The sequence below is a fragment of the Desmodus rotundus genome, chromosome 1 (genome assembly GCF_022682495.2).
Source record: "Desmodus rotundus isolate HL8 chromosome 1, HLdesRot8A.1, whole genome shotgun sequence".
Lineage (NCBI taxonomy): Eukaryota > Metazoa > Chordata > Mammalia > Chiroptera > Phyllostomidae > Desmodus > Desmodus rotundus.
This window is the reverse complement of record NC_071387.1, coordinates 68497371-68506484: the sequence shown is the minus strand read 5'-3', so window position 1 is coordinate 68506484 and position 9114 is coordinate 68497371. Positions and strand designations below refer to the sequence as shown.

The 9114-nt window shown below is 37.6% G+C and overlaps 1 pseudogene; it reads right to left on the bottom strand.

Moving 5' to 3' along the window:
* Positions 1–901: 901 nt before the first annotated feature.
* On the bottom strand, positions 902–1734 carry LOC112302892 (elongation factor 1-delta-like; annotated as a pseudogene).
* Positions 1735–9114: the final 7380 nt, after the last annotated feature.

The following is a 9114-nucleotide window of genomic DNA, read 5'->3' as shown; positions in this document are numbered from 1 at the left end:
ATAAACATGTATTAGCAAATTGAATGGAGAAGGCTTGGAAAGGGTCAGGTTATAGTTATATACTAGTTACAGTTATAGCATCTCACGTAATCCCCCTGACATTCCTGTAAGATAGTTATTATGCCTTTTATTTTGAGAAAAAAGAAAACAGATACAGAAGGGAGACAATTAACAGTGGCCTATGTGTCAAAACATACAGAATCAAATCATACTTATGCTAAAAAGGCACACTTTCATTAGATTCCACATATAAGTGTGATCACACAGTATTTGTCTTTCACTGACTGGTTTATTTCACTTAGCATAATGATCTCCAGATCCATCCATGTAGTCACAAAAAAATAAACTAATGAACAAAATAGAAACAGAGTCATGGATACATGGAATAGACAGACAGCTGTCAGAGGGGAGGGGGTGGGAGGCTGGATGATAGAAGGTGAAGGAATTAGCCAAAGAGCATATATGTGTGATACATACACATAAAACAGTGTAGTGATGGCCTGAGGGAAGGAGGGGTGAGGGCTGGGTGGAGTGGGCATAGGGGGATAAATGGGGACAACTGTAATAGTGTGAACAATTTTAAAAAGTGTTCTAAAAAAACAGCATGCTTTCTAGTTTACAGCTTAGGAGAAATTCCAGGACTACAGAGATGTTCCTACTGTAAGTCTCTTGGCTCCTAACCATCTGATCCCCCCCACCAAAAAAAAAAAATCTTCCTAATATGAAGTTTCTGAACAAAACTCCTCCGAACTCATAGAGGTCTCCCAAAGTGTGATAAATAGCAGAATTATGCTGTCAACCTGAATCTTTGGCTTTGCAGCAATTAAATTAAATTAAATTTTTTTCCCCAGGAATCTGTCTTTAATAGCGGCAGGGACTTTCACAGGCCGAGTGCTAGGGCTCAGACCATGTTGAAGGCAGCAATGTCAGTGCTCTGCACATATTTCTCTAATCTGGTGATCTCTTCCAGCAGGTCAGTTCCCACCTTGTCATCCTCCACCACACACAGTATCTGCAGCTTGCAGATGCCATAGCCCACCAGCACCAGCTTGGAGACCCTCGGGGTCAGCCCATCCAGCTGGACAGAGAGCGCACCAGCAGGCCTCCAGCTGGGCCATGTCCGTCTTGTCATCCCAGGGCTTCACATCCAGGAGGACAGAGGACCTGGCCACCAGAGCAGGCTTCTTGGCCTTTGCGTACTGCCAGCAGCCGCTCCTCCCACAGCTTGACGGCCTCCTTGTCCTCCTGGTCACTGCCAAACAAGTCGATGTCATAACCCTAGTCTTCCTCTGCGGTGGGGGCTGCCTTCTTGGTGGGCTCTCTACTTGGCGCATAGGAGACACGTGCTGGGTCTGGGGGTTTGTGGCCCGGTGAGCAGGCACGCTCTTCTCCTGCACACTCAGTTGGGCCGCCGGCTTGAAGATGGCCTGCTGGAGGCCCCGCACGGCGCCTTTCAGGCTCTGGTTCTCCACCTCCAGGCTGGCGATCAGGACGACAAGCTCACTGTGGCCTCCACCAGGCCGCTGGAGGCCCCAGAGCCTGAGCTTCTGGCCAGGGATTTCTAGATGTTCTCTCTGCTTCTTGCAACGTCCCAGAGGATCCTGCTTGTGCCGTTCTCCTGGCAAGAGAGCTAGCCACAGGCCCGTTCATCTGCTCATAGAATTTCCTTTCCGCGTCGTCATATTTGAACTTGTTGAACCAGATCTTTTCACACACTAGGAGGTTTGTGGCCATTTTCCTGATGCCTGTGAAGGATATAGCGACGGAACAGCAGGGCTCAGTGGCGTGGGACTGCTGAGGAAAGGGAGCTTAATTTAATTCTTATAAAATTCCACAGGAATAGTAGTAATACCAACATAAAACTAATATCAGCAACCTCCTTCAACTATTACTATTTGGTAGATCACAGTTTAACCGCTAATTTTACAATCTCTTAGTTTCAAATTTATTTTTATTTGGCCTGGGGAAGTTCAAGTGAACCCTGATTAAATAAATATCAACCCATATTTATATATCTTCCTCAAAATACCAAATACATCTATCAAAACATTTTTATGTCTATTAATGCAATAACATATTATTTTATTTTATTTGGAAACTGGTATATAATTTCTGAAAGGCTGAAAGTCACATTCTCTCGCTTACTGTTCTCAACTCTTATTAACTTTCTCAAAGCAAAACACAAAAAACACAAAAAGTCAAGTTTTGGGGCATCCAAAGTAGATAGAACAAAAAGTAATATGAATAAACACAGAAATACAGTAATTTACCCTCAGTATTTAAAGGTAACTAGAAAGAGTAACTAAATTAAGGGTTAGTATATACAATATAAAATAATATTGACAGTTGTCTCTTCAGGTGTTCAGAACATTCGTGTAATTTTAGAAAAATGACATTTACCACTTGTTTTCAATAGTCATTGTAATTTCCCATTCTAACAACTATGAGAAGATGTAGGAATTTTGTGATACATATTTTTTTTCATCATACTTAAGGTTTTCAGGATAATCCCTTTACCTCTGAAAGGTCAAAGACAACTGTGACTTAGCAAGTGAAGAAGAAAGAAAACTCAGATAAGAAGTATGATTATCAACTGGGAATAAAGTAAGTCAGAAAGACCAAGTTCCAACCTGATTCTGTCATTCACCATTAGCATAACTTAATACCAAACAATAGTATAAATTCCTTCAAGCTATGTCCTTCCCATGTAAAAATGAGGAGTGTACACAGATATTAAATGAGATAACATATGTCAAAATACCTAGAGAAGTGCCTTACACATATAGGCATTCAGAAAATATGAGTGGCTTAGTTATGTAAACAGCACTAGTCACGCCATTCCCTCGCAAAACTTTTCAAAACACAGAGAATTCTTTGCCAAAAGTCTGATAAAAGTAGAAATAACAGCATCACAGATAAGCATTAAGTGTGAAAAATTTATATTTAATTATATACACTTTCAGAGACTTTTAGTTTCCATTCTGGCATGTAAAGAGGTTGAAAGTCATCATTCATTCTTAACAAATAAAAAGCTGAACAAATTGAAGAATTGACGACTCCTTTTATATCTGTTAGAGAAGTGAGATCATAGGACAAACTGCTATCCCCCAAATTAGAGAGAAAGATGAGTGTATACAAAGAAATCACAAGTTACAGGATGGCGCAGAAACCCAGGAGCAAAAGCTTTCCTGAGAACAGTACAGGATAGAAAAACCTGAACTATAATTGGTGAATCCTGGAGGCTCAACATGGACAGGTCTGAGAGTTAAAAACCAGAAGATCTCGACACTTCTGTGCATTATACCTCCAGGGGCTCTGCCAGGTTCTCTCAGTGAATATCAGAGGAAAATCCCCTCTTGTTTCCAGCCGGGGCAGGGGGAGGGATAAGCATTTTGAAATACACCAAAGCATTCTGTCTTTCTTAAGGAAGCCTGCCCTCAAGAGAAACTGTTTTAGCACAACCTAAACTATTGGGGTGATATCAGAGCCTGACCAACTTGGGAGAAGGAAAACGTGCAAACTCCAGCCCACTCTAGCCATAGCCATCCTGCCCTTCTTAAAGGAGAATGGATTGTAAGAGAAGCACTTCTGAGATTCACTATAAGACTGAGATCTAATCGTAGGAGTACAGAACTTTGCCTGTCCTCCCACACCTTACCACCAAATTACTAAAGACCTCTTTACCACAGTTCCTTTTACCTAAAACATGTCTGGCTTTCAACAACAACAACAAAATCACAAGACATACTAAGAGACAAAACACAGTTGGAAGAAAACAGAGCAAGCATCAGTACCAGATGAAGATATGGCAACGACATTGGGATTTTCAGACCGAGAATCTAAAATAATTATGATTAATATGCTAAGGACTCTAGTGGGGAAAGTAGGCAATATGAGTGAACAGATGGGAAACATATGCAGGGACACTAATCAGAGAGATGGAAATTCTAAGAAATAATTTTTTAAAGATTTTACTGATTTATTTTTAGAGACAGGGTAAGGGAGGGAGATAGAGAGGGAGAGAAGCATCGATGAGCGAGAGAAACATCCATTGGTTGCTTCTCAACATACCCCCAACTGGGGACCTAGGCATGTGCTGACTGGGAATCAAACCTGTGACCTTTTGGTTCACAGGCCAGCACTCAAATACACTGAATTGCACCAGCGAGGGCCTAAGAAATATATATATTTTTAATGCTAGAAGCCAAGGCCACTGTAACAAAAATGAAGAATGCCTTCAGTGGGCTCATTAGTAGACTGGACACAACTGAAGAAAGAACATCTGAGCTTGAGGATATGCCAATATAAACTGCAAAGTGAAGAGTAGAAAGATGCAAGAAACATAATATGCAAGAACTGTGGGACAACCACAAAAGGTGTAGCATATGTGTGGTGGAATTATCAAGAGAAAAGGAAAGAGGATGGAACAGGAGAAATGCCTGAAGCAGTGACGACTAAATATTTCCCAAAGCACAGACCCCAGAGGTTTAGAAAACACCAAAAAGAACAAATGCTAAAGGGGGGGGGGAGAAACAGAATGAAAAACAACAGCAAAAACTATACCTATGTATCATATTCAAACTGCAAAAAGTAAAATGTTAAAAAAAATCTTGAAAGAAGCCGGAGGAAAAAGATACTTCATGTACCTCACATATAGAGGAACAAAAATTATATCTAATTCCCAGAAACCATGCAAGCAAGAGGAGACTGGAATAAAGTATTTAAAATAATAAGATTGTTAAAAATCCAACCTAAAGTTCTGTATCCTGAAAAACTATCCTTCAAAAGGGGAAGAGAAATAGACTCCAAACAAATATTGAAGGAATTTGTTACCAATAGATCCACCTTCAAAGAAATGTTATATGAAGTTTTTTGAATAAAAAAGGAAAATGATAAATTAGACACTCAAATCTACCTAAAGAAAGAAAGACCATTAGAAAAGGAATGAGTAAAGTTAAAATTAAAAACTTGTATTACTTGTACTTAACTGATCTAACAGGTAATAACTTGTTCTAAATAATAATAGCGGCAATGTGTTTGATTGTTACAGCTGTGTGCAAGCGAATGAATGACACCAATGGTATACCAGATGAGAGCAAGAGGTTAGTAATGCAGGGTGAGCAAAAAGTGGACTTGCAGTGGTGAGTGTGCAAACAGAGCTTAGTCCATATTATTATTTATTTATTATTGTATTATGTTCCATACAAATAACTTTAAGCCTACTTTTGCCCACCCTTGTTTTCTGTTATTATGGAGTGCCTACCTGTACTACCTGAGAATTGGTATGCCGTTACTTGAAAATGGCTTGGATGATTGAAATGCATATTGTAAACTCTATGGCAACCAGTAAAATAGGTGTTTTTTTAAGTAAAATGAATATAATAAGGAGAAAAAATGGAATCAAAAAATGCTCAGTTAAAACCACAAAAGGCAGAAATTAGTGGAAGACAAAAATAGGAAACAAGAATGAGAGTAATAAGTAGAAAGCAGGTACGGTATATATTAATCTAACTAGATCAATAATCACTTTAAATGTCAATGGTCTAAACATACCAATAAAAAGAGATTGTCAGAATGGATCCAAAAATGAGACCCAACTATATGTTCTCTGCCAGAAACCCACTTTAAATATAAAGACATATATATAGACCAAAATTAAAGGGATGGGGAAATATATACCATGCTAACACCAATGAAAATAAAGCTAAAGTCACTATAATAGTAAGCACTTTCATGCTGAGTGCTCCTTCAATGCCAATACAATTGTTTTTAATACTTTAAAAGAATACTCAAACTTCTGCTACCCTCGATGGAGTGACAAAGACAAGATTTACCCTACCTCCTGACATTAAGTAGACAAAAATACATAAAACAGTGTTTTTCAGACACTAGACAATAGGTAGACCATCCAGAAGGTAATAAAATAATTAGGAGAACTGAGTGTTTATTAGAGCTAAAGAAAAACTATTTGAAAGAGGAAGTCATAGTTAAGTGTCAAAATTTAAAGAAGCAAATTAAAATGCATTTATTGATTTTAGCAAAAAAAAAACCCAGGCATTCTTGAAAAAGCAGTGATAAATTAGGCAAAACCCCATACCTACCTTTCACTTGTACTGACTATAAATGTTACTATATTGGTACATCAAAGAAAAGGAAGAAGAGGAGGAGAGGGAGATAATCATTTGTTGGAATGTTGTGGAAGCATCTCTGAGATGTGGATACTGAGATCAGGACCTCAGCAATGTGGTAACATCGCATTCTTTTGAATGCATGTTTTCCACAGAAATTCAGAAGCAGCTAAATTCTAATTCTGCAGTCACATAATTTCATGTTACATAGAAAAATGTTCTTACTTATGGACTATTTTTCTATAACTTGGAGAAACTATAAGCTCTTTCAAGGATCTTTTGTATTTCATCTTTAGATAATTTAAATTACAGATATTATTACATAGTATGTGCTCAGTAAATTTTGTTATGTAAATGAATGAATGGGCGAAAGAACAAATTAAATAGATGTCATAGTATTAAAAATATTTACCACCATATTCAACTATGCTCTATTGCTGGAACTCTGTAGACATGTTCTTTTCCTCGTATGTAATTATGCTTGAATCAGCAGTTTGGCTTCACAAAAAACACTCTAGTATTTTATAAAAAACACACTAGTGTTGGTTTATTTTTAAAAATGCCGGTATCTCTAGTAATACATCAATCACAAAAGATAACTTTCCTTTTTTCTTTAATAAAGCCATATGACACTTCCTTACCTTTGTATCCCATTATGTATATGACTCAGGCTTTGTGCTGCCCTTATCTATTGAAGATTCCTGAGTACATCTCCTAGAACGAAATGAAAGGTTAGAATGACCTGCCAATTTATTGCTGCTACCAGGACAACTGCTAAAAGGTACCCTGCAAAAACAGTGTCAGAGCTTCTTAAAATTAAACCATACAATATTAAAATCCATGAAAGGAGTTTAATAAATACAGTATTAACTCTGGGCTACGAGAATTGCTGTAAACACAGGCACAAAGGCACAGAATCACGAATGACTCCCTGCTTTGAATACCTTATTGCTAGCCAGTATTATTACTCCAGCATTAATAATTTATCCATTAACTACTATGCTATTTAGTATGGCATTATCAATATTAATGCTCAACATAACTACGCTATTTCTGTCCCTTACCTACTTATAAAGTCTGAGGATTTAGAGCCCCTTCTGTGTCAATATCATAAGTCAGTTAAGTTTGATTCCTAACTCCATTTATGGTGGGACTTCTGTCAAGTTGCCTAGTATAATTACCTATTTCATCACTAAAATAGGGATGAAATAGTATTTTCTTCATTGGGGGTTTGAGAAGATTAAATAAAATAATGTATGTAAAACATCTTGAATGTAATATATGGTCACTATTACTGTCAATGAAAAAAACTACAAGTTTCTACACTTGGTGACTGAATTCTTAAAGAGATATTTCCCCCAAGTGATAACATAGTTATTACTTCTTTTGATTCTTTGAGAGAAATGAACTGGCATATAATTTGCCTTGCAAGAACTTTTGTGAGTCATCCTTTGTTTCACCAGCCCTCGAATGATTTCATGCTTAATGTGACAGATTTCTTCATGAATTCCCGCAGAAGTCTCTAGAGGCCTTTTCAGTTTAGCTGGGTATCTTTTGATTCTATTTGCTCTTATGTGACTCATATCCATCAGTTTCTCCCAACACCTGAAAACTGATCATAATTCAATTTAGAAAATTTAGAAACTCAAAAGGAACCAAAGAATGAGAGTCTGAAAAAAAATGCTAGGTAGGAACTAGGGAATATTTCAAGTTACTATTTTATAACCCGTTTACTTTTACCCATTTGCTGGATGCTAATTCAAAGAATGTAAATAGATCCAATTGAAACAGACCACCTGTCCACTAAACATCTAATATCTAATGGCTTATAACATCAGTTTTCTTTACCTTATCTCATTCAACAAAATAAAACAGAGACACTTAACTTTTTTTTAATTTTTATTGTTATTCAGTTACAGTTGTATGCCTTTTCTCCCCATCCCTCTACCCCACCCCAGCTGAACCCATCTCCCTTCCCCACCTCCACCTTCCCCCTTGATTTTGTCCGTGTGTCCTTTATAGTAGTTCCTGTAATCCCCTCTCCTCACTGTCCCCTCCCCACTCCCCCATGACTATTGTTAGATTGTTCTTAACTTCAATGTCTCTGGTTATATTTTGTTTCCTTTTTTCTTCTGTTGATTATGATTTTATGCAGCAGAGAGAAAGAAGGAGCTTATACCCTTTGCAACAGCATGGATGGAACTGGAGAGCATTATGCAAAGTGAAATAAGCCAGACAGTGAGGGACAAATACCATATGATCTCACCTTTAACTGACACTTAACTTTTTATGTGCAGAAACCTTTTTGAAAATAAAAATTATGAAAATTCAACCCAGGAAAATACAAAATTTCACATATAATGCCAATGGATTCCAAGGAACTTCTCAAACCCATGTATGCATCCTAGGGCTTTGTCAAAAGCACATTTTATAGCCTTGATTTCAAATATGAGGATATACCTGAAAGTAGTCATATCACTTTGTTTTGGATTTATATTTTCCCCACAGACAAGTAAGTAGTTTGCAGGAAACAGATGCATGCACACAGGTAGATAGAGCTCTTTCATCAACTTATAAGGGCACACACATAAGGCTGTATGCAAACTCCTCCCTGAGCATTGCCCCTGGTGAAATGCACTGCAAGGCAGCCTACCACTTAGATATCCTTAGACTTCCTGCTTTGAATACCTTATTGCAAGTAACCCTCAGCAGACACTCCAGTTGTGCTATAGTTACAATCTCGTATCTCAACAACATGGAGTTGAGTCCGTTCCCCATTTTCAGACATTTCTATTACATTTCTTTGAAGAATTCTCTTCTTGGCATCCCATGCTTTCACACTAACTGCAAAGTAGGTCATCAGTAACAATCTTTACAATGCCCAAGAAAATACACCATCGAAACTAATGATGGCTATTGTTTACATACCTAACTTCCAAATCTTTTTTAATTTTTTAATTTTTCAATTACAGTTGTACAATATTAT